Genomic DNA, 26,567 nt, shown 5'->3' on the forward strand with positions numbered 1-26,567 from the left:
AGGAGCATCAATTATCACAGCACTACTGGTAGCAAAAAACAACAATAGTAGTTATTGCAATGTTCATGGAAACTATATTTTCTATATCACATGCAAAATTTTAAACTTCATAAATTGAATGTCAATTTTTAAGTAAAATTCATAGTGCTTCGTTTGCATAAAAGGAAGTTTGAAAATTCAATAAGGTAGTAATAATAGCAATTACTGCAATATTCATGGTAACTATATTGCGTAGATGGGCTTTTCTTGCATAACGTTTTTTGTGCTTTCCATTTTGATATTTTTTTTCATAAATAGACTTGGGAATCATGGAACATGAAAGCTCAAAATTTTGTGACCTCTAGATGGATTACTTTTTATGATTTCCAAATTTGTAGGTGTTGCGTGTAAAGTATCAAAGAAATGTGGTGGCAAGAATATCTATTCTGTAACAATAATGCTTAAGAATATTGATTTGTATAGCAATAATGTGTTAACTTAGTGCGACATAGATATAAGGATGACCACGGGAGGGTGGTGATGACGGATATATTAGCATGATAACGGGATTGTGGTGGCGAGTCTTAATGAGGCTGTAAACCTCGACTGTGCAGCAATGATGTGTTGAGATGGTGTGACACGTATTAGTACCATCACGGCAGTGTGGTGGCGACGCTTTTAATGAGGCTATAAACCTCGTCCTTGTCGATGGCGAAGGCGGTCTCCAGCACGTCCTCCGGCAGGGGAGGCATGGCGGCGAACAGAGCGGGGGCGACCTGGGAGGTGCCCGGGTTCTGGCTGTTGAGCGCGGAGATAGCGAGGGCAGGCTTCTTCTTGTCCGGGTTGATCTGGAAGTGGACGAGGCCGCGGGGAAAGACGAAGAGATCGCCCTTGTACAGGGTCTGCTGGAAGAGGGTGTTGTTGGTGGTGGAGACGAAGCCTACCACAAGCGTGCCTTCGGCAAGGAAGAGAACCTCGGTGGCACGCGGGTGGACGTGTGGAGGGTTGAGCCCACCTTTGGGCGCGAAGTCGATGCGGGCCACGGACAGGCCTTGGGTGTTGAGTCCAGGGAAGGTGAGGGCCGACGCCAGCTGCACAGCGGAGCCGAGCGCCTTGTTAAACTGGCCTTGCTGGCGAAGCAGAGGAGAGGCGAAGTCCTTGGCCTGCACTTGTTGGGGATTCTTGCACAGCAGACCGTTCACGGTTGTGATTCCGGCCGCCTGCGCCCCCTGATCAGCCACGCAGAAGTCCTGCAAGGGGTCCTCGTCCGCCGCCTCAGTGCGAGTTATCGGGTGGAAGAGCTGCTGCGCCAATGTGATAGCTACAATTAGCATAGCAAGCTTTAGTGATGATGCCATGGATACAGTATTGCGTATGGTGAGTGCAGGACGGTAACTATGAGAAAGCAGGGCCCCGAATGGTTCTCTACTAGCTAGTTAACCTCTTCCGATCGGCGAATACTGTATTAGCAGATCACGGTTTTCAGCAAGCACAAGTGCGGCTTTCTAACGTCTAGGAATGAACAACCGCTGCACCGCTGATCGCATGGTGGGAAGATGGAGCCTTCGATTCCATATAAGTAGTACGAGCTAGATGCGTGGATAATCGTTCGTATACCAGGTCATGAGCTTGCGTGGATAATCATTCGTATACCAGGTCATCAGCTTGTTTACCAGGTCTTTCACGCTCTTGTGGATCCAATCACGCGCGTCCGGCCTGATTAACATTAAAATAAGAGACTCTACTTTTCATCCTGCGTGTATGCAGAAAGTATTTATCTTATGTAAAATACCTATGAAGTCGTCGTCCACGCGTTCATGGAATGCGTCCGATCGCTCGGCCTACGACTTGGTAGTTAATCATTTCGCAAGATGGATAGAAAACATGTTTTCATGAGCGTTGCCCGTTTATGGAAAATGGCCACTACAAGGTGTGAGGCTCGGGATTTTCATATTTATATCATTAACCCATCTAATGTTGTGATTGGTAGCATAAACTAACGTTGTTCTTGTAATGTGGAAGGTAATGCAATATATCCCAAGACTTGCTAGGTAGAATGTAGAGAGATGGTGTAATAAACCCAAGGTCAAGAGTTCTATTTTTATGGGAAGCACTATTCTACAATGTAACGAGGTGATGTAATCATAAGGGCTTGCTAAGGTGAAAGTAGATGCTAAGTTCAAATATGATAACCACATGGGAAATTTACATAGAAATAGTTGTAAAGGTGCTCAAATAATAAAGAAATTTGGAGAAATCTAAAGAAATGAGTTACTCAAATTACACATATCAAATTCTTGTTTTGCTTTGTCTCAAGTTTTTATTTTACAAATTAATAGTAAGATATACATAAAGATCTCTTTAAAATTTCTCTATCATGTTATATTATGTATATTTGATTTGGTTTAGGAGTTTCCTTAACAACTCTAAGTGTGTGTATGTGCACGTGTGCATAGATATGTGCAAGTGGAGAATGGGCTCAAAGGGTTTACTATATATATATGCTTCGTATCATGTGTGTTTAAGGCTTGGTTATACATAACCTTATGTGTGAATTTTTCTTGAATAAATGTAAAATACCACGTGAGCTCAAAGAAAATGGTTTTTTACTTACTAAAATTTACAAAAAAGATTTTTTAATTTTACTTTGGAAGAAACCGATATTTTTTAAAAAAGAAAAAGGGGTCATTTTATGGCCTTATAGCATGCAAAGAAAGGTATTTCTTAATAGCCTTTTAACACACGCTATATCGATGATTTTTTACCCTTATTTATTCAATCTATAAGTAACTCCTTTATATGACACTCTTTTTTATATAAAAAATTTGTAAAAATAGTATTTTTAAAATCGCTTATTTTGAACCCATGTGATACACACATATATTCAAGAGTAACTGCCTCGAGGGGATGAGCAATACACATGCAAGTTACACATGGATACGTATTTATATTTGTGTGTAGACATGCCTATGTATGCATGTTAAAGACATAACCTTTCCAAATACCTCTCCATATAGGAATATATACTCATGCATGTGTACTAACAAAATAGTGATCAAGGATGTTTAATAGAAGTTCAAAAGATTTCTATAGCTAAGTTTTAACACTTGCAAGCAAGCATTTTCTAAAATAGTGGAGTAGTTATGGATTATAATGCAACTCTATTACACTACACACACAAGGTTATTTGAAAACAAACAAGTAGGTATTTAGCTTTTGTGAACATCAACCATATGTGCATATGGGAAAGTGAAATAAGCTTAATAAACTCATTTTATAGAGACCTTTATGGTGTAGAGCAATTAGAAATCTCTTACTTTGAAGATGATGTGTTAGAATGATGGTAACGATGAAATTTTCTTTATAATCTCATCTTTATGAGTGAACAAGAAAAGTAGCACCACATCAGTATATACTAATCTAATCCTTTAAGAGAAGTCTTAGTTGTCCTTATGCGTAGTGTATATGAGAATGGAAAACCAAACACACATAAGTGAACCCTCCTCACTACAACATATCCTTTGGCAAGAAAAGATTGTAATTACTATTTAACTTGTAAGAATTTTCTCTTGTTAGTCGGGTTTCACTTCCTAGCTTGAATGCAACAACTAAAAGCCTAATACCCATGCACTAATGGAAGTATTCTTGCCACTTGTATGTGGCTTCTACGTCATTGGTTGGATTTTCTAGAAGAATTTGTAGATAAGACAAAAAATGGTAGCTCCTTTTGCATGTTTTAACATCACATATAGTTGTTGGGTCCCTTGTATCAACAAATACCACTATGCAACTCATGGTCCTAGTAGTTACCACATTTGCATGTTTAGCTGGATCGACAAAGCCCCATCCATGTAGAATACTATGGTAATCTATATGTTCTACTATGGAGAAAAGCATCCTTTGTTAGAAAATCTTTGTATCCACAAAGAATGAAGTCGCGCTTAGATGATAGAGCACAAATTGTTGTATGCACGCATAGTGAACGTCGGAAGGTCCCCAAGAATAAGAAACTCCACTAAAGCTCGTAAAGTAATAAAAAGGTTTTGCAAAATATGAAGCAAGATAAAAAATAGCCCAATTTACAATTAGCATGCTTTGGCTTTTGTGTTTGCTTTTGTCCCGGTTGAGTATCCTAAAAGTCAGATTGTGCCTAAATACAATGTCCAATAACAAAATATTTAAACTGAGTGTGTATGCGCATACAAAATAATCAATATTTTTCAAGCCCTTCAATAAATAAGTGTACCTAAATAAATATTAGTGCTACGTCTTTAATGATAAGGCCCGCGCCCATCACAAATGATAACTTCTTCTAGGTAATTTGAATACACACCATCGCCTAGTGCTTTCCAATGCCATTGCTGTCTACTATACACATAAACTGAAGCATTCCCTACTGTTAGAAAATAATAAAATTAAACTGACAAAAGTGAATACCTAGCATTCTTCAGCTCTTTACCTACAAAATAAATAAATAGGTTGAAGCTAATGTCGCAAAACCTTACGAGGCACATCCATTGACTTCATCTCCACTTCGTATCTTGATTCGCCACAAATAGGACACTCTCGTGCGAACTCATGAATCCCACGAAATAAGACACAATCATTGATACATGCATGGATCTTGACATAATCGAGGCCTCCCATAGATGTCAAGTAATGTCTTGCTTGCTCTCTCTTAGTTGGAAATTTGTTTCCTTTTGGAAGCATTTGTGATAATGACCTACATATATTTTTAAAAGTGAGTTAAAAAACCACCAACGTCATATATTTATGTCTGATTTCAAAATAAAACTGAATTGATACCTACTTCAATAACGCATCCAAACTGACATTACTCTATTCATAAATTATTTGCAAGTTAAGTATCTCGAGGGACGCACGAAGAACGGAATACGTACAACCTTCATACAATGGAGTAGATGATGCTACATATAGTGGATCATCTGGCTTCGTAGAGTGACATTCTCCCTGAACCAGTTGCGAAAATAGATGGTGTACCATGTTGTCCAAAATCTCATCCTCTACGACTTGATGGGGCATTTCATGAGGGCTACTATCATGTTCGTCAGTCTCTACTCTTCTTGAAGACTCTGTCTCCTCGTGTCGACGTTTTGCAGCCTCTCGACGCCCGGGAGGGAGCATCTGAGGATGTGGCACCGCATCTTGCTCAACCACAAAAGGGAGTTTCATGTACGTTGATATATAATTCCCGTAACATAGACTAGCAATCTTAGTGGTGGTAAAAAAAACAATGAATACCGGTGATTTTTCTCCGTCCCATTCTCCATACAAGCTGAGGTGTGACATTGCAATTCGACGAGCTCGAAAAATACACCCTCGACAATGATCACACATGCATTTAATTTTTCATTGTACCCATGCATCTCGATTATGAAGACGCAATGTTTTATCCTCACTTGAGGATGTGCTCATTGACTCATCAGCATGCACCACACTAGGTGATGACGACGACATGATTAAACCTAATAATTCATAATAACATCAAATTAAAATATTTGTCATTCATATATTTACATAAGATCTCAATTTTAAATACACAAAAATCATCATAAATACATTAAAACTTATGATAAGAATTCACTATTAAAACTTATCGTAAAAACAAAAAATTATGATAAAGCCTAAATGTGCATCTATATTCGTGTCTATCCTCGTGTCTATATTAACGTCTATTTTTACGTCTATATTCGCGTCTATCTGAACAATAGATGCGCATATACAGGCAAAAATAGACACACATGTCAAAATTCAAACCATACTTAAATCATTTATTTTTAAATTGCGCCTTTCCTTTCCTGCGTTTTTTGCGGTTCTGAAGCTTGAGTTTAGCCGACATGCAGTCTCTTCATGCCTCACCTCCTCATGACTCACCTCTTCTTTCATTTCAAACACACAAGAAGGGAAAAATGAAAGCCAAGGAGAGGAAGAAAGAGAGAACAAGAGAGAGAAGAATAAGAAGAAGAAGCAAGCAAGCAAGCAAGCATAAAGGGAGGGTAACTTACCAAGGAGAGGAAGAAGGAGAAGGAAGAAGCGCCACCACCCGCCACACCAAACACCTAAGGTGAGTCTCTCTCTCTCTCTCTCTCTCTCTCTCTCTCTCTCTCTCTCTCTCTCTCTCTCTCTCTCTTTCTTTCTCTATTCCTCTCTCTGCTATGTCTGTGTATTTAGGATTTGTGATTCCATTATGTATTCCATTTTGTAAATCATCAATGGTGGTCTTCGAGCTAAAATCAGCCGACTGAGCGCGTCTGATAGCACGTCTACATTTCAGTGTAGACACATATATAGATACGAAAAATCTTTCCTCTCATAGCGTCTGAGGGCGTGTCTTAGAGCGCGTGTGCTCTGCAATCTACATGCGATGATACACTCGCTGTGACCTGCAGTCTACACGCGATTATACACGCGCATTGACCTGAAATGTGCGTCTGACAGTGCATCTGTGTTGCATCTCAGATGCGAAGATAGACGCGCTGGACAGAAGGTTGACTTTGGAGCGCGTTTGAGGGCTCGTCTAACCTGTAATTTAGACGTGGGGATACATGCGCCAGGTCTCCCGATTCTGATAGTAAACAATATATTTTTGTAATGATGAATGTGACCAATCCCATGTTTGTGTTTATCAGTTTTCTTGTTCATGAGAAGCATTAGCACTTAAGTTTTATGCTTAATGTCTAAAGAAAGCTCTTTGAAAATGTAGGTAATATATGATTTTTTGTATGCAAATAAATTTTTCTTTTTCCTATGTTTTTTTTTGCAGATGTCGTATCCTGGTTCATCTAGCAATGACCCGGATTTGGATCGCATGAATGATACATTGGCCTCCTTTGGTAGGGGGATCAATGCATTTTTTGGAGGTTTTCCTAGTAGGGAAGACTTCATGGGAGAGATGACCAAACACTTTGGCCGCTCTCCCACAGCGGATTGGCCGCTCTCCCATAGCGGACGAGGTGTTCAGTGTCATGTCTGGGATGCCTCTGACATCTTTGCCTGGCACTACTTCCCGAACTCCACATGCAGGTACTCCATATGCAGGTACTCCACGTGCTCCACGTGCATCAACTGAAGCACAAGCATCTACAGAAGCACGTGTATCTGCAGAAGCTCGTGCGTCCAGTGAGGTAGAGGGTAGTCGACAGTGAGGGAGGAGGGAGAGTCGAGGGGGAGGACGAGGCTTGTGTGGGGGTTGCTTAGGAGATGGCGAGCGATGACACTTACCAGTAGATCACGTAGAGGAGGTTGCACGCCAATACTATAGAGTTACAGATGCTGGTGGCATCTTTCATGATGATGAAGAAAGGGATGTAATGGCGTACATGAGGAGCGTCGTGCATGCGACGTATAAAGATTGTTTCAACGCCTTCAAAAATCAGAAAAGCGGCTTGTGGCAGGAGGTGTTGAGAGCAGTCCATAGGAGGTACCCAAATCCTGAGGGTCAGCGATTCTCGGATGATTAGGGACGCACAAAAGTGAGGGATATGCTTCACAACAAAAGATCCCATCTCATGACATGGGCCAGGGACTCACTACGGAGGTAGGAGGAGGGGCGTGGAGCCTATAGCCAACCACCTATGTGCCACCACATAGAGTGGAAGAAAGCCAAGAAGAAAGCAACAAAGAAAGTGAAGAGTCGCCAGCACGCAGAGGCGCGACGGATCCAAATGGAAACCATGGGATCGTCGCATTATGGATCGGGTAGCAGAGAGTCGTGGGAGGCAGAGTTTGTAAGTATATTTTGATTTCTAGTTTTTTAAAATTTATATTTCTTTCAATTCTTTATATATTTTATTCTAATATATTGTGACTCATAATCGTTTGTATATATCTAAATGTTTTGCAGACTACCATCGTTGGTAGGATACCTACTCCTAGAGAGGTAGGTTAGCATCGAGGCCATAACCACATAGCCACATGGCTTCACTTCTATGAGGAGGGTCTCATCACTGAGGACCAATACAACCGGGCCATGAGGATTCGACAGCTAGAGGAGGTATGTTTTTCTTACTTTCCTATTAAAAGTATAGCTAATTATAACTTTTTCTCCACCTTGTCTATGTAAGCAATCCTGATCTTTTGTGTGTGTAGGCGAACTCGGATGTGGAGCATAGTGAGGAGAGGGATAGCAACGCTAGTAGCCATGGTGGTACTAGCGAAGATGTTTCCTCTTCAAATTCGTAGAGGAGCACCATACCTCCTCATGATTCCTTCTTTTCTTATATATGTATGATCCATCTTTGAGCCTACTACTTGCGGCCATGCTTTAGGTCGCAAGCACTTAAACTTCCCATGAAAACGCTTTTGATATATAATGAATATATGGACTTTTATTTTCAATTCTCGTGACCGTAAGATACATTATCTTTTTCCCAAATGCACAATCTGATGTATGGGAGGGGGAAAAAGAAAACTAGAGAGCATCTTTGCAACCACATGCTCTCTGGTTTTTTTTTCCAGTTCTGTTTTGCGTGTCTATCCGCACATCTAAATTGCAGATAATTCACGTTTATACGTGCGTCTATAGTGCAGAATACATGCGCTTATACACGCGCTTTATAATTCAAATTTAAAAAAAAATTAAATATCTTTTTTTTAAAATGACATTTTTTGTTTTCCGTTCGCGTCTACCACTGCTTGTAAAAACGCGTCTACCAGCGTGTCTATATGCGCATGTATATGTGCGTCTATTGCACGTCTATTTTTGCGCGTAAATTCATTGATACATGCGATTATAGACATGAAATGGTAGACGTGTAAATAGAAGGGCGGATAGATACGCCCATAAGATTTTCTATATATTCAAAAATCGCATCTAAATGCGCGTCTATGAGGCCTTTTTGTTGTAGTGATCTAAAATATCATAAATTGGCTACACTCGTCTAAATAACTAATAAGTTTGAACCATGGACACTAACACTAATGTCTAAAATGGCATTGGCTCTCTAGATCAATAAGAAAGTCGCACTTTAGAGTCTTCACATGGTGTGCACGTAGTGGCACAACTCCACCCCCTCCTAATCGGCACATCCTCTAGCATGTGCCAAAGTCTCACTACCATGTCAATGTCTTCATCTTCTACCTCTTCTTCTTCCATATCCTCATGTTCATGCTGACTATCGAGCTCCTTCAACTTAGATGCCGAAGACTCCCTACATTTTAAGAGTTTGATATGTTTTCTAGCCATTGGAATCCTTAGAGTTGTCCCATCCATCTCATTTAATGCATAGGTAGCATTGTCAAAAACAAACCTTACCACATATGGACCAAACCACCCCCGCTTTGTCATCTTCTGACTTGCACTATGCTGATTTTCTAAGCTACTGTCATAAACTAGCACCCAATCTCCTTCTTGTATAGCTTGTGGCCGAAGTATGTGTCACTTTTTAAACCTCTTCTTATTCTTGATCCTTGCAGTCTTCAGTTTTTTCATGGTTGTCTCAATGTCTTCAGGCCTTCTTTCTAATTGTCTAATGCGTCGGACCAGAAACTCTTCTCTATTCAAACCCTCTTTCCATGGTAGAACACTCCAAGTAGTAATAGTCTCCTCAATAGGCATGATTGGCTTTTGTCCATACATTAATTCAGCAAGCATATACTCTGTAACTGCATTATGAGTGGCCCTATCAGCCCATAAAGCAAAGGGCAACATTCTTGGCCATTCTTTTATCTTGCCCTTGCATGACTTTGCTAGTGTCTTAATGATAGGTTGATGACCTCTTTCACTTTTTCCATTTGCTTTAGGATTGTAGGCTGAAATTAAAGCCAACTTGATACCGAATCGTGAAAAGAAGCACGAGCCTCATCCACATCCAATTCTCCTCTATCAGCAACACAACCATACCTGCAAAAGACTTCTTCTAATAAAAACTTGCAAACTGCTTGAGTAGTCTTTGTACTAAGAGCTCGACCTTCCACTTGATTTGTCAAGTCTTCTCGTGCAAGCACAATATATCTCATATTCCATAAACCTGTAGGTATAGTAACCAAATCAACTACCCATTTGTAATGCATAGATGATGGATAGGTCGGTTGCAACCCATCTCTATGCTTTACAATGGAATACATCCGACAGACATTGCATGATTCCACATAATGTTCCACATCTTTATACATGATTTGACACCAATACTTCTCTTTGATCTTGGCAAATGTGCCCCAAACTCCTCTATGTCGAGCCCATAAGCTTTCATGAAACTCCTACATCACCTGTTATTGAGAAGCCCTATCTCCCAAAACACGTATTGGAGCTCCTCTATTTTTCTTTGCATGCTTCCATAAACATCCATCTTTTAAGAAAAAACCCATAAGCTTTTCTTTGAATCCTTTTGAATTCAGCTTCAGACCATACAGCCTTCTTTGTCATGAGGCTGAGATATTGACCTATTTTCAGCCAATCATCCTCATACAACTCTTCCAAAAATTGTGTTCTCACTGAAGCATAACACTGATGATGCTTTCTCTCTATAGCCCATGCCATTTCTTCACCATGGCTGTAAGCTCGTTTCTTACTATTGAAATCCCTGTTACAATAGTTGTATCTACAGTAACAACAACTGCATACTCATTCCCTATTGTCATAAAGTCATTTTCAACACCTATCACATCATCCTCTTTATCTTCAAACCTCGTTTGTGAAAGCATGTTGGCCACAAGGTTTTCTCTACCTGTAAAATGCTGAAAATCAGGGTTAAGTGCCTTTATATATGCAATCCATCATAATATGGCAATATCAAGAGTTGAGCAATTTGCTATCATGCCCAATAGAGGTAGACAATTAGTCTCTACTACTACTACATGAGCTCCCATAAAATACTCCCTATCACACTTAAGCGTTGTCACTACACCCCAAAGCTCTCTTTTGACTTGAGAATACCATCATTGGCATTCATTGAGGACCTTTGCTCCAAACCGAATGGCATATCTATTCCCATCAGCATCATCCTGACCCACTGCCCAACCAATGCCAATTGGGCTTATATCCACAGTGAGAATAATAGGTTGCCAATTCTCATAATTTGCTATCATGCCCAATAGAGGTAGACAATCAATCTCTACCACTACATGAGCTCCCATAAAATACTCCCTATCACACTAAGGGCTGTCACTACACCCCCAAGCTCTCTTTTGACTTGAGAATACTGTCGTGGGCATTTATTGAGGACCTTTGCTCCAAACCGAATGGCATACCTATTTCCATCAGCATTATCATGACCCACTGCCCAACCAAGGCCAATTGGGCTTATATCCACAGTGAGAATAATAGGTTGCCCATTCTCATAATTTGCTCTCTTTAGTGTTAGGGCTGAAATCAATAAGCTATTTAACTTTTGAATTGCCTTCGTATGCTATTTTCCCCAGCAAAACTTTTGCCCTTTTCTCAAGAGCTAATATAGACTTTCAGCCACATGAGCAAAATGCGAAATCCATATCAAGTAAAAGACACATGCACCCCAAAATCTTCTTACCTCGGATACATTTAAACGTGTCTCCCACATCGTGCTTATGGCGTCAATCTTTACTAGTGAGGGCTTTCTTTCATATGGTCCACACATGTGCCCAACAACCAATATTTCCTCTACTCCAAAAACTGATTTTTCTCCTGACAGAGTCAAATGCACTTCTTCAAGATGGCACAAAATCCTATCACAATCAAAAATATGATCAACCACAAATCCTCTACATCCCTGATCATTCAACTCTTCATTCTTCTCATGGATATTGCACCCTTTGATTGGCACATGATCAAGAAAGGGTAAGGTTAACTGAGGAATCTACTCCCTCAATACTTTATGCATAGTATTCATCATATATGCCACTGAATTGGTTGCCCCCTGTGGAAGCGCACACATCCTAACCAATCCAAGTGGTGTCTTCATGGTAGTGATATCTTGGCTTTCTAATGCAAGCTAGAACTGATCATATCGTGAATATAAATCTCTCGAATAGTAAATTGCTTTGCCTACAAATGCTTCTGCAAATTCATCCACTATCGGGCCTGATCCAACATTCCTTATGGTGACTTTATTAACTGGCTGCAAATCCTATATAAACCTCAAAGAACCATTCTTCTTTGGAATCAAGAGTGTTAATCTCTTCACCATTCCCCCTTCTCTTATTCTCTTCTCTTCTCTTTTCTTGCTCGCGCACGGCTATGGTTGATGGAGCTTGAAGGAGGAGGCTTGAGGATGCTTGAGCTAGCATCTAAGATCATGGAGCTACCGGTGTGTATGAAGGAGGAGGCAACTCATTTTTGCATCCAGGAAATCTCACTACATTCATAGGTTTAGAGGCATGTCATCTAGGTGAGAGGTAGCCACTAGAGCTTGCTTGGAATGCTTAAACAATAAGTAGTCCGTGGGTCTTGGCGGTCAAGCGAGGGCTCTCACAATCACTTTCTTGAGTGAATGCCTTCCTTAATAGGCCATCATTTGAGGAGGAGATAATGGAAATGGTATTCCTTATGAATAAAAAATAAGATACTTGGTGCTCATAGTCTAGGAAATATGGAAAATTTGTATCTTAAGCTTCACTTTAGTGGTGACATTAACCACTCCACTAGATAACTGATGATGAGCAAACAAATCCTCCAATGGATGTCTTCCAAACTAGGTGACTTAATGGATGAGAATTTGATAAACTAGAAAATGATCTTAAATGGCCTTTTATTCTTGTAATAGCTTTACTTCTTAATATTCTAGTATATCTTGTGTCTAAAGCCAAGCAAAGGGTTTCTTTATCGACATTCAAAGAATAACACTAGTGCCTTAGTCATGACATTTTCTGTACTGACTCTCTAGAGGTCAAAGTCGCTTCCTTAAGTTTATGTCCATAACCAATCTCTAGATATTAATATTGAAAAAATAATGACTATATCCAAGGAATTTCAGAATCAATAGTCATATGATAAGCCACTATTTGCCTAGTTTCGAGGAAGGGACTAGCAATGGCTTTGTTTATTTCAACCACCCACATAGAATCATTCAATTCACATCATAAATAGTAAGCTTTTTTATATTTGGTGGTACCTATTTATTAAACAAACAAATTCTGAAGCTAGATATATATTATCATGGAAAGTATGACCATAGGCTATTGCTATCAAATATATTTAGCTTGTTACAATACCTTCATTCTCAAAAATCCAAAGCCAATGAATAGTGTTGCATCATTAACTTGCCACCAAAGATTAAACTAAAAATATATAAAGAAATAAAACAAAAGAAATTAGATCCTCTGTGATTGCTAGAGTGGGGCCTATTTGATCTAGATGGCCCAAGATTAGAATACATCCACATCACCCTAAATCTCAACATGTGAAGAATAAACACAACCACCTTGATGGTCCTTGCACATAACCTTTTGCAGGACCAAAACACCTTAGTATGGTGACTACTTTTTTGTGTTTGTAAGAAGTATCCAATTAATTTTTTTAGTCCTAATTGGCCTAGTAATTGCACATGTATGATTTTTTTTCATTGAGGATAGTGGCAGTCAGTGTGATTGATAAGAACATCCTAATCAAGAGGGGTTCTTATTGAGACTACACCTACGGTTTACCATGAAATGTACTAGGCATGCCACTAGGAATCTTTGCAACACATGTATCATGTTATTTTTTGTGCCTCTCTCACATCTATGAGATTCTAGCTCGTCAATTCCTATGCCTTTTGTTAGATGTTGTATCATTGTATGTAGTGATTTGAAATAGGAAGAAAATGATGGACTCGATGTCAAGATTGTGAGAGAGAAGGAAGGAGTCTCACTTATAGCTTTCTCACTTACACAATGGGGGAATACACACAAAGGTGGAGGCTAAAAACAGTTTTCCTCTTCTTAGTTGTTTAAGCCAAAAAGAACTCTAGTACAAAGAAATAGAAGAACCCTATATATGGGTCTCAAACCAAACTCAACTAACTAAGGTGGCATACTAACTGAGCCACGAACTAGAGTAGATAAGGATAGCTATCATCTAGCTATTATTCATGGGAGGTGTACCAACCGCATCTGCAGCTAAAAAGTCGATGACATAAATGCACAATGGTCACCCTGGCATATCACGAGTGGAGCTCGATATCTCAACACTCCCCCTCGAGCTCAATCCCAATTCCTGCACACCAAGCAGGTCTCGGAACTTGCGCAGCTTCTCTGCACCCAATGACTTCATGAATATGTCAGCTACCTGATCCTCTGTGCTGACATAAACAAGATCAATAAGACCTTGTAAAACCCTCTGCCGCACATAGTGATAATGCACCTCAATGTGCTTTGTTCTAGCATGATAGATCGGGTTATTTGCCAAGTGTATTCTACTCATGTTGTCATAATAAATGACAACTTGCCCATCTGTAGGCTGATGCATATCATAAAGTAGCTTATGCAACCAAGCTACCTCACATGCAGCCATTGCTGCACCCGTGTACTCAGCCTCTGTGCTCGACAAGGCAACTGTAGGCTGTTTCTTGTTGCTCCAACTGATTGTAGCACTCCCAAAAGAGAACACATATCCACTGGTAGATCGTCTTTAGAAATACTACCAGCCCAATCAGCATCAGTGTATCCATGCAACTGTATATGAATCCTAGTCTCATAAAGTAGTCCATACTACAATGTCGACTTCACATACCTGAGTATGCATCTAGCCGCATCCAAATGCAGTTTCCTTGGAGCTTGCATAAACTAACTTACCAATCCAACAACATAGCTCAAATCTGGCCTGGTAATCATATAAATCAAACTTCCTACTATGCATCTGTACATAGTAGGGTCTTCTAGAAGCTCACTTGCATCTACGCTCAGCTTCACATTCTGCTCCAAAGGAACTGACATAGGCTTATAGCCTGTCATCCCATATTTGGACAGCATGCTCTAGGTGCTTGCTTCAAGCCATACAAGGCTTTCTTCAACCTGCAAACAAACTCAGGATGAACAACATGCACATAACCTGGTGGCTGCTCCATATAGACCTCTTCTTGCAAATCACCATGCAAGAAGGCATTCTTTACATCCATTTGATGTAAAGACCATCCCTTTGATGCAGCCATAGCAATGACTGCTCTTACGATTTCCATCCTTGCAACGGGGCTGAATGTTTTTTCATAATCAATGCCATATGTTTGTGCATACCCTTGACTACTAATCTTTCCTTGTATATATTCAGAGAACCATCTATATTGTGTTTCACCTTATAAACCCACTTACAACCGATTGCATTCTTGTCTTTAGGCAAAGGTACCAATTTTTATGTAGCATTTGCTTCCAAGGCATCCATTTCTTCATCCATGGCTTTCTTCCATTTTTCTTTTCCCATGGCTTGCACAAAAGAACTGGGTTCTGGTTCCTGTATCACTTTGACCATATAGGCATAGTGAATGGCTATAAATCCATCATATTTCAGCCTATCCACAGGATACCTAGCTCTGGTAGAGCTCCGCAAAGTAGGTTCACTCCCAGGTGCTCTCAAAACATCCCTAGTCTTCCTTACTCCAGGTGTAACAATAGAAGGAATACCCAACTCATCATCAATGCTCTATTCTGAGCCAGTGGATTCACCATCCACATAAGAGTGACCTGCATTCACATCAAGCATGGGCTGATCTACCTTCTCTTTTCCTTTTCGTGAAACCTGCATACCACTATCTGCATTGTTTTGAGGAGATTCTCCTGATCTGAATCTGCCTGTCCATGGCCAAGAATGTGAACCATTGCTAGAGGACACTCCAGGTCCACTAATATTTTATGACTGCTGTTGTGAATTCTGTGCAGCATTACCATTTTGTGCATCTACATCATCAATCACATTTACTAGTTTATACCAGCTACTCATCTCATAAAAAATAACATCTCTGCTCACTATAAAATTACGAGTGGAAGGGTTATAGCATCTATACCCTTTCTGCTGCAAAGAGTAACCAATAAAGATGCACTTCTCAGCTTTTGAATCTCAACTCATTTGTCACATGAACATAGGCAATGCAACCAAAAATCTTCAAATGAGAAATATCTGGTTTCCTACCAGTATACCTCTCCTCTGGAGTCATCCCATGTATTGCTGTAGTGGGAGTCCTGTTCATTATGTAGATTGCTGTAGCAACTGCTTCAGCCCAATAAAAATCTGGCAAGTCTTTTTCGTTGAGCATGGCACGAGATACCTCTCCAATATGCATGTTTTTCCTTTTTGCAATTCCATTTTGTTGTGGGGTATGACTACATGAATATTGTTGCTTTATGCCATGCTCTTGCAGGAACCTTGCAAACTCATTTGAGAGGTACTCTCCCCCTCCATCTGACCTTAGGCATTTTATTTGCAGGCCTGCTTCTTTTTCAACCATAGCTTTAAGAGTTTTGAAATGCCCAAACACTTCACTTTTCTTTTTCATAAAATACACCCGAACTTTTCTGCTATAGTCATCAATAAAAGTGAAAATAATGACAGCCTCCAATAGATGCAGCTTTAGTAGTTCACACATCAGAGTGGATTAATTCCAATGGCTTCTCACTCTCTTGAACATGTCTAGAAAATGGTTTCCTTGCCTGTTTTCCAAATTGATAGGCTTCACATACCTTATGCATTTCTGCAACCTTGAATTTAGGCAATCCTGCAACAATATTTTGGGCTTGCATTGATTTAAGTCGCTGTACATTAACATGACCAATGCATTTATGCTAGGTATCAATATCTGCAACTACACCGGTCCCATGTGCAAACATTGATGCACTCAATTTAGGCATGTCTGCATCCAACGTAAATATTCTGTCATTCTTCTTTCCTTTTGCTATCAATCCACCTTTATTTTTCATATCCTCAACAAAGCATCCATGAGAATTAAATCTGACCTGCAAACCCTGCTCAACCATTTGACCAACAAAAACCAGGTTCTTGGTGATATTCGGGACATGAAATACATCCGACATGTATTTCTTTTTCCCATCTTGCATAGACAAAGGAATTTTTCCAATCTGCACAATAGGATGTGTATCATCACCAGTCTCCACAAATCCTGGTTTTTCCATTTTCCTTGCATCCTGCATCCATTTTGCATGACCTGTCATGTGGTTTGATGCACCTGAGTCAATATACCACACATCGTTGCTTTCTTCTGCACTTGTCCAGAATTGGTCATGTGCTGCACCATAAATAAATGCTCATTTCTGTCATCACCCTGTCTACTAGAAGATGTATAATTGCCTTGCTACAATTTTCCATTCATGATGTCATTCTGCTTTTTATAGCAGTCTTTAGCCATATGATCCATTTTACCACAGTAGTAGCATTCAACATTGCTATTTGCATTTTGGCCTCTTTGCTATCCACCACGACCTCTTTGGCTCCCCCTGCCTCTAGAGTTACCACGCCCTTCTCCATAGGACTAGTTTTCTTGAGTTTGCTACATATTCTGATTTCTACCACGGCCTCCAGATCAGCTTTCTCTACCTCTGCCTCTACCTCTTCCAGCATTTGAGTAGAAGACAACTTCTTTTGAAGTTCCTCCTGAAGAAGATGCACCACCATTTCTCTGCTCCTCAGAAATTAAAAGAGCAATCAACTCCTCAAAATCAAGAAATCTTTTACGGACGGAAATCGATGTTCGGAACTATGCATAATCCTTTCCTAGACCAGTCAAGGTCACAGAAACTAAATCATCATCTTTCACTGGCGACCCAATGGAAGCAAGTGCATCTGCAATCTTCTTCACCTTCATGTGGTAGTCATTGATGCTCATACTTTCTGTTTGCACATTGTGCAACTCTTGCTTGAGCTGCATTTTCCTGGCTTGTGTATTTGTGCTATACATTTTTGACAAAGTATCCCATGCCTCCTTTGGCATAATTGCATCGTGAATATGCACAATCATAGAGTCTAAAATGCTAATAGACAGCCAGTACATAACTTTCCTGGCTCTCTCATGCCATCCTTTAAATGCGTGCATTTGCTATTGATTGGGAACATCAGGAAGAACTAGTTCTTCTTCATTTCCTGCAACGAATTTCTAATATCCTTTTTCCATAAGGAAATTCGTCATTCTAAACTTCTATGCTTGGAAGTTGTTCTTGTCAATCTTTTCAGTGACAATCTATGAAAGAGAATCAGACATCATTACAGAACACTGCAAAAAATTCTGTCACTACAAAAAACACAACTTCAGCCTCACAAGGGCAAATCTGCAAAACTGACGAAAGTGGTATTTGACCACACAGTCACTTCCAAGTGACAATTTTGCATCAACAGGCAACAAGGATGATTCTGTAACTCCCAATGTCTCTACACACAGGCATACGATGCAATTTCTAGAGTAACTTTTCATCGACCTGTAGAAAAGTGATGCCACAACAAAAAACAGGGCCTTTTCCTAAGTGCGTGTGGAAAACTTCCGCCTCCAAAACAGGCATCGAAATGGCCTCGAATCAAAAAAACAGGGCAACCGAGGGCTAAATCCCTCGCCCGCAGCATATACTGCCCTCTTGCTACACCGCGAAGGGTCTCTCAATCTGAGACAATGCACTCTTGCACTTTCCGGCTATGCTACCTGCAGAGACTTGCTCCCTAACTCAAAAAATGAAAGCAACACTGGTCCTTTTACCAAAACACCACTAACTTGGTTTGCTTTCTTGAGCTCCTTACCACGAACCAGGCTCTGATACCATGCCAAGATTGTGGGAGAGAAGGAAGGAGTCTCACTTGTAGCTTTCTCACTTACACAATGGGAGAATACACACAAAGATGGAGGCTGAAAACAATTTTCCTCTTCTTAGTTGTGTAAGCCAAAAAGAACTCTAGTATAAAGAAATAGAAGAACCCTATATATGGGTCTCAAACCAAACTCAACTAACTAAGGTGGCATACTAACTGAGCCACGAACTAGAGTAGATAAGGATAGCTGTCATCTAGCTATTATTCATGGGCGGTGTAGCAACCGCATCTGCAGCTAACAAGTCGGTGACATAAATGCACAATGGTCACCCTGGCATATCACGAGTGGAGCTTGATATCTCAACACTCGAGAGATGTGAAACTTGCAAAGCAAAACAAATAGCTATAAATGCAACAAGTTTTTAGTGTAAAGGCTTCTTTTATCACAATAATGAGTTAGTGGGATGGTCTATTTTTTCCCCATTCTGATGGGTGCATTCGATGGTTGATACACTCTTGAAATAATTTCATGCATTAGGGCCACTAAAATAAAAATTTCCCTTTCTCATGTTTCAATGCATGTGTAGGATGTACTTGCATTTAGCATAGCTTTGGAAGTGCTCAGAAGAATTTCCAATGCAAGTTTGTAGCTACTACAAACTCCATTCAAAGGTCATTCACTTGCTTTACTAGGGTGTGCAATGGTAAATCACAACTAAAGTATTATGCTTTTGTTCGCATGAGACTTTTTTACCATTCAAAGCTGAACTAGTAAGAAGAGTTAGCGAATAGTATTTTTTGTCAATTTTTTTAAGCTAGTAAGAATAACTAGTAAGAAGAGTTAGCGAATAGTATTTTTTGACAATTTTTTTTAGCTAAACTAGTAAAAAGAGGTGGAGTCTTAACACAGCACTATTCGTGAGATCTGCTCACCCATGGAGGCTCACCTCTTCCACTTTGGCCTCTAGGAAAAAGAAGGCAAATGACAACATCTTTGACAATGCATGCCACCATGGTCTGTTTGAGCCGCCTACTACCTTCTCTGCCAAGTAAATTCCTTTCATCCCATATGACCCTATCAATGAGGGGTATTTGTTGGACAAGGTCATTTACAAAATCAAGGATGGTTTGGTTCTTGATGTTGAGCATGATATGGAGGCCCTAAGGAATATGATGTGAAGTATTTGAACGAGGTTTGATTTCTATGTTAGTAAAACTACTTGGCCATTTTGGATCAAGTGCTTGGAGTAAGGAAAATTGTGTACTTCCTAAGATGGACAGATGATATTGTAAATGCTTTTCAAGGGAATTTGACTTTGTTCCATGCATAGCAATTGGATAATGAGATGTTGAATTTGAATGACTTGTGGGTGAAGTAGTGTGGTATCAGTCACACGGGGAGCTTTAAGGATCTTGGCATGATGGTCTTGTTGAGTCAAGAGAAGAGGTTAACGAAAATGAATAATCTTCTCATTGATGTCAACTATGCATCAACTATTGATATATCTGTAACACTTTCAACTTATTTTGATGGACTTGGCATTCCTCCTATTGTGTTTTTGCTAGCAAACAAAATCTGAATTTCCCACTTGGTGCAACAAATTGCCAATGGGGTAGTCTTATTGAGCCTGGACACCAATTTTGATAGGTGCATGCATCTAATTTGAGAAGTGATAGAAGCAATGCCCATATACTTGGCTAATTCTTTATAAAGCCTTCACTTGGAAGGCCAGAAAACTATAGCCATAGAGATTTTAAGTGGGACATTCCTCATTGGGTTATTATACATTGAAGCAATTATGGGAACATCTATGGATTTTGTTAGGGGTTTGTTATGTGCAAAGAACTTGGCTTGACTAATCGAATTCCCAAGCTAGTTGTTGCACAATCCGCAACAACAAATGCCAATCCAATGCATCTATATTATAACACCAGGTGGAATAATTATACACCTATGAAGGCCAACCCCTTTTTTGCATCTGCTATTCAAACTAGTGATTTAGTATCCATTGATCATGTAGTTTCTACCCTTTGAAATTTTGAGGAGATTGTAAGAGGTTATAAAAGAAGAAATAATGGATGCTAGTTCTTTGGCTAATACGATAGAAGTGTTTACTTGCCCAGACACTTGCATGGCAGTATCTGCCTTGATGAAGTTGCGAGAGAAGAATGTAATTGGGCGCAACCAATCATACTATTGTTATGAGTGCAGTTAATGGCCTGATGTTCAGTCATTCCAAAATTGCTTACCAATTGAAGGAGATACCAGAGTTGCAATCAAAGTATGCTACCCTCCCAATTGAAATAAAGATTAGTTTAGGGTCTCTCTCATAGGCACATTTCTGAGAAGGAAACTAACCTAGAGTGTCAATATCTTTGAGGTTATTTGCACATTTCATGTTGACAAGTGGAATGTGCAACCACTATTCTATGGTAAATCACATCTCTCATTTTGATAAGCTCATGGTGTCTCGGATTTATCTTTATTATGCAAAAGAAAAACTCATGGGTTGGAATTTAGAATATCTCTGATGTTGTGTAACAAGGACAGGCTGATCATGGAATTTTGAATATCTCTGACATTGTGTAATAAGGACAAGCTCATCATTATGATACCCATAAGTTTGTTCTTATGTCTCCTATTATAAGCTTTGTACTTCTTTATTATCTTTTACCACTTCTTGATCTTTTGAGTTAGACCATGATTGTATCTCTGATGTTTTGAGCTTTATAGGTTTGAGTGCTAAGTCAGCTACTACTATGAAGCTTACAGGATACCTATGAAATGGATGCTAATGGACTATGGCATAGGCACATTTTGGAGTAACAAACTGACCCAAAGTGCTAGTGTCTCTGAGGTCACATGCACATTTCATTTTGACAGGTGCAATGTGCAACCTCAGTGTTTTTGTGGTAAATTTCATCTTTCATATTTTGACAAATGGCACATTTTTCTTTGGAGTCATCTTTATGCTACACAAGAATTATGGACTGGAATTTTGTGGATCTCTAATCTTATGTACTAGTAATAGTGAAAGTAGTAGGCACTTTTATTTTCGAATAAAACACTGGACATCATCTCCTATTGCCATGCCTTGTGAGGGATGTGTGAATTGTTGTAAGGTCAAGTTGATCATTAAGGTACCCACAATTTTTTTCACAAGTTGTAAGGCCTTGATTGATGCCCTTTGTTGGTGGTCATTGAATGCAATGGAGAGTGTCAAAACTATTACTCACATTTGAAGCTTACTTAAATATTCATGATATGTATGGAAGATGCCATGTAGATGTTCTTTGCAATATGTCCTCAATTTGTATGCTTTTATTCAGATGTAGCTTATTAATGTTATGCCAGGTGAAGTAGAGAAAATCTCTTTGAAGAAGCCTAAATCTCAAGTACTCATAATGAAGGTTTTGTGGAGAATCTCCAAGATACAATGGGTTCTAATTAATACATGGAAAAGATTAAGGAAGCTACCAGATAGTTTGTGACTTTATTGAGACTTTTTTTTAACTTGCTAAATTATCCTTGTAATCTTTATCCTTTTAGCATTGGTGTTTTTATTTTCTTCTAAAGTGGTAAAACTCAAACATGAAGAGTGAATAAACACGAAGATTAACAATTTGAAAAGGTTCATTGTCTTGTGTGTACGATACATACCTTATTACATCTATGCCTCCATATTTCATGTGTATTTTTAGAGTGATGTGTAGTGTGTTTCACAAGATTGTGTGTAAACATAAGGAGCATTTGCAACTAGTAGCTTTTGTTTTATGCATGTGTGCAAACATGCATTAGTCTATTCATTCTATATCCTTGTGCTCATGTTGATGGATTATGCATAAGGTTTTATAACTATTATAAATTTTTGCCAAGATGTCACTAGATTCAAGGCATGGATAAGCTTTAAAACTGAATGAAGGTGTTTTAGGAAAAATTGAATATGTAAGCCTACATCTCTTTCAAAAAACTTCAACTTCATATCCTCCTAGTTGAGAGGACAAGAACTTAATACATCATGTGTGATGTATGCTAGTATATATACTCATTTATCTCAGGTACTTTTCACGTTCCTCATATCTTGTTGTCAACTTAATTTTGTGGGGAAGATACTAGTGTGAAGACTGACAAAATCATAGGAAGAATGGATTGTTATTTCAAACAAAAAATGGGAGACATCTATAAAGCCTTGAGAGCTTCTACATGAGACATGATGGTTGGATTGTTGATTAAAAAGATGGAATGCTACATGGAGAAGGAGATTTTGCAGCCTAGATTCCACACTAAACCTGCTCATAAAAAAATTCATTGAGCATTGTATGGACTATGGAAAATGGTGACCTATCTCACCATAATTTCTTAAGTAGTGGATTAGGTTTGTAAATATGTAGATCTAAGTTAATTCTTAAAAGTTTTTGCAGTCAAATGCCTCGAGTAAGTTACTCATGAATATATGTATGCATCACGTGGGTTTAAAATAAGGTAGTTTTAAAATACCAATTTTTTTAAACATACACAGGGATATAATATAAAGGGGTTATTTACAGATTGAATAAAAAATGGTTATGTTTTATTCAACAAAAATTCATAGATAAGGATATTTATAAATAGGCCTTGAACGCACGTGATGTACAGAATATACATATAGTAACTTCCCCGAGGACTGTTTGCACGATTGTTTGCAGCAATCAAATGTCAAATGTCTTTATGTAGGTGGTTGTTCAGTGCTGCCGATTGCCAATAATTACAAACTTGGCTGTGAAGTTTTAATACTAGCTGTATATCAGCTATACAAAAAGAATCATCTCCATGTTCAACATCCTAGGCTTGTAAGTTACGATAGGACAAAAAGTAATATTGATCCCCATAAGCAAAAGGAGTTGGAACAATTATCTTTTCTGTCAACCACATGATGAGTTGACATGTATATGGATTTTCTTTAATATTTTAATTTTGTAAGGCTAGATTTTCTAAACATGTCATCCATAGATTTAGGTCCTTGGAGCTACTTTTGTGGAGCTTGTAGCTTGATGGATACCCTATACAATAACAACATTAATTTTAGCATCACATGCATCTTACATTTGTAGAGCATGAGATCATTGCTATAATTTCCCTGTCTTTTCATGTTTTATGGAACCAAAGGCTCTTGCCATACTAAGCAAAGGCAACCTCACATGTGAGCGAGCATGTGAGTGGGCTTACTGAACCGCTATGCATTGGAAAGGTTATTTGTGAGCTAACAATAATCATCATCATCACTAATGTTATCAAACTATTGTGCCCTCTCCTCATGCTATTTTTCAAGGAGGAATATGTGAGTGGACCATTGTTTGGAGCCCATTTTAAATTTTGCTAATGGCATTGGGCTATAGCTTACCTGTAGCTCCATCTTTGACTAGTTGTGACATGTGGGATTGATCTTCACAATCTTGCAAGTTTTGCTGCTTCAAGTGGAGACCCTTGGGGCTTGAAATAGATGCAGATTATGGCTTCTTATTTAGAAAGATGGACACAAAGGGAGACAAATCAAGAGTTGCAATATCTGGCTATGGCTGCTTTCTTGGGTAAAATAATAGTAGAAGAAGAGACTATTGAAGCAGGTCAATATAGAACCTTAAAAGGTAAAAGTAAGCGCAGATTTGAGAAGAGAATACAAAATTTTGGCTTGTGTCAAGCTGCAAGTAGGATGAACATTGCTGGGGTGAGCTAAAGAAATGCTTTGTACCTACACATGATTTCCACCAAGAAAGGCACACAACTCCAGTGTTTTTTGTGGTTGTACATTCACCAAGAAAGATTTGTGAAGAAATAGTGAGAATGAGTTGTACAAGTTGAAGAAATTTAAAGTGCATTGAGTGAGATGGTCTTCAGAGAAGAAGCTTCTTTCTTTCCTTGATGACATGGTTTTCACAGAAACTGCTACATTTATGGGAGCAAATGTGATGCAAGTGCTACTTGATTGCTAATGGAAGTGGTACTAGGTTATTCCAAAACCTAAATCTATGCATATGCTCAAGTAAAAACTTGCCTTCAATCCCATAGTTTCCACTACTTTAGGGACTCTTATTTAGAAGTAGCTATTGAGGGAAAAAATTCCTATGTCGATTAGTGGTTCGAGTTTTCTTACATGACCTTCCTGTGTGTTGATGGTTGTCTCCTCTGCAATTGTCTCCTATGGATTGATATTGCTAGAGCATGTGAACTTGGTTGTTGAGAGAGTGCTACTTCTTGATGTGTGCCTTGCATATAGTGTGATACTACAATATTGTCCTTCTTGGTTGAGTCTCTTTTTAGGTATTTCTATACATTTGACGCACCTTGTTGTTTGTCTTCTTTGTAGCCAAAGTTGACAGCAATGTGATTTTTTTTTGCCTTCTATGCAGCCCATTTTCTAGCAACATGTCGTATTTGTTTTGGTTGCTACAGGTTTTTCAGTATATCTATGTGAGTTGGCTACTATTGTTGACTCTAGTTTTTGTTAATAGTGTCCCTATTCTCAGTTTGGCTTGCTTATTTGTTCTTGGTGAGCAAGTTCTATTTTTATTTCTTTCTTCACTTTCAGTGTGGTAGGTTTTGGTTGTGGGTTGCTCAAGTTTTTTGCATTCTGTGATTGATTTAGCTAAGCTTCCCATTGTGCCGATACATCTCTATGTATTGCAGAGGGATATACATGCCATAACCATTGATAGCTACATGGAACTACTTGACAATGACGAGCAAGCTCTCCTTCTCCAGCAATTCCCAAGCAACCCATTAGCATTGGCATCGACACAAGTGATAGAGATTTTCAATTCTATGTCCAAGTAATTTACAATGCGATGTCTATGTTTATCATTTCATTAGCCATTAGGAATCAACTAGAGTAAGGATATAGTACCACCATATTTTGGCATCATATAAATTACTGAAATATTTTTTTAAAATAAAATTATCTACATTAAAAAACTTTCTCCACATAGAAAAAAAGCTTATATAGAAAATATTACATATCTAGGATTTTTCTCTTAACATAGGAAAAAAAACCTATATGGTGAAAATTTACCTATCTAAACTATTAGATGTACATTATGGCCTATTTGAAATTAACTAAACAATCTATGTATATCCTAGTTTTAAATTTACTGTATAATTTCTACTTATAAATTCATAGAAGTAGGAATGTGCAAACTAGGAAAAATGTTACATTTCCAATTAGAGAGAAACTAGAGTAACATAATAAATTTATTATGTAGGAAAACTATCAAATGTAGGGAAATTTCCCTATGTGGGGAAACATAGGAAAATTCCCTATGTATGAAAATTTCTGCACATAGGAAATTTTTCCTACATATGAAAGAAGAAAAGGGTTTTCCTTATCATTTCTTTGGTAAAAAATAAATGTAGGTAGGAAAAGTAAATATTAGAAAAAATGGAACATTTCGCTATGTAGAAAATTTTCCCTATAAAGAAAAGTTTTCTTTGAAGGGAATTTTCCCTTTCTATGTAGGAAACTTCCTATGTGATTTCCTAGTTTCTCTAATTAGGAAATATTCCATTTTCCCTAAATACTTTCCCTACGTATGTGTGTTTTTATCTATAGATTTGATAGGGGATTCCCTAGTTTTTCCTATGTAGGAAATGATTAAAAGTTCCTTATGCTTGAGCCTCAAGTATCACCTTCGATCCCAAGATACCCTCTGTGCCTGTTGTAATGTTGATTGCGGAGGTGATATTTTCATTCATAGATTGACTACCGATGGCTACCTGCTTCTCATGGGTGGTTCTTCTATGTGGAGTGCCAACAAGTAAAATTATATCACATTATGATCTAGGAATTAGACTTCTACTACAAAGTTACTTAATTTACCATTTATTTTGATAATCAATCTTATATCACACTCATCACTTTAGGTGATGTCAATTCTAACAAACTCAAACACATTTCCATTTTGTAAA

The 26,567-nt window shown here is 38.7% G+C and overlaps 2 pseudogenes; one reads left to right on the top strand and one right to left on the bottom strand.

The window, feature by feature from the left end:
* Positions 1–509: 509 nt before the first annotated feature.
* Positions 510–1,511, bottom strand: LOC148009383 (germin-like protein 8-2 pseudogene; annotated as a pseudogene).
* On the top strand, positions 1,336–20,962 carry LOC148009384 (threonine synthase, chloroplastic-like; annotated as a pseudogene).
* Positions 20,963–26,567: the final 5,605 nt, after the last annotated feature.

The sequence above is a fragment of the Lygodium microphyllum genome, unplaced genomic scaffold (genome assembly GCF_053477565.2).
Source record: "Lygodium microphyllum isolate KBCC unplaced genomic scaffold, Lygodium_microphyllum_v1.1.10 scaffold_31, whole genome shotgun sequence".
NCBI lineage: Eukaryota > Viridiplantae > Streptophyta > Polypodiopsida > Schizaeales > Lygodiaceae > Lygodium > Lygodium microphyllum.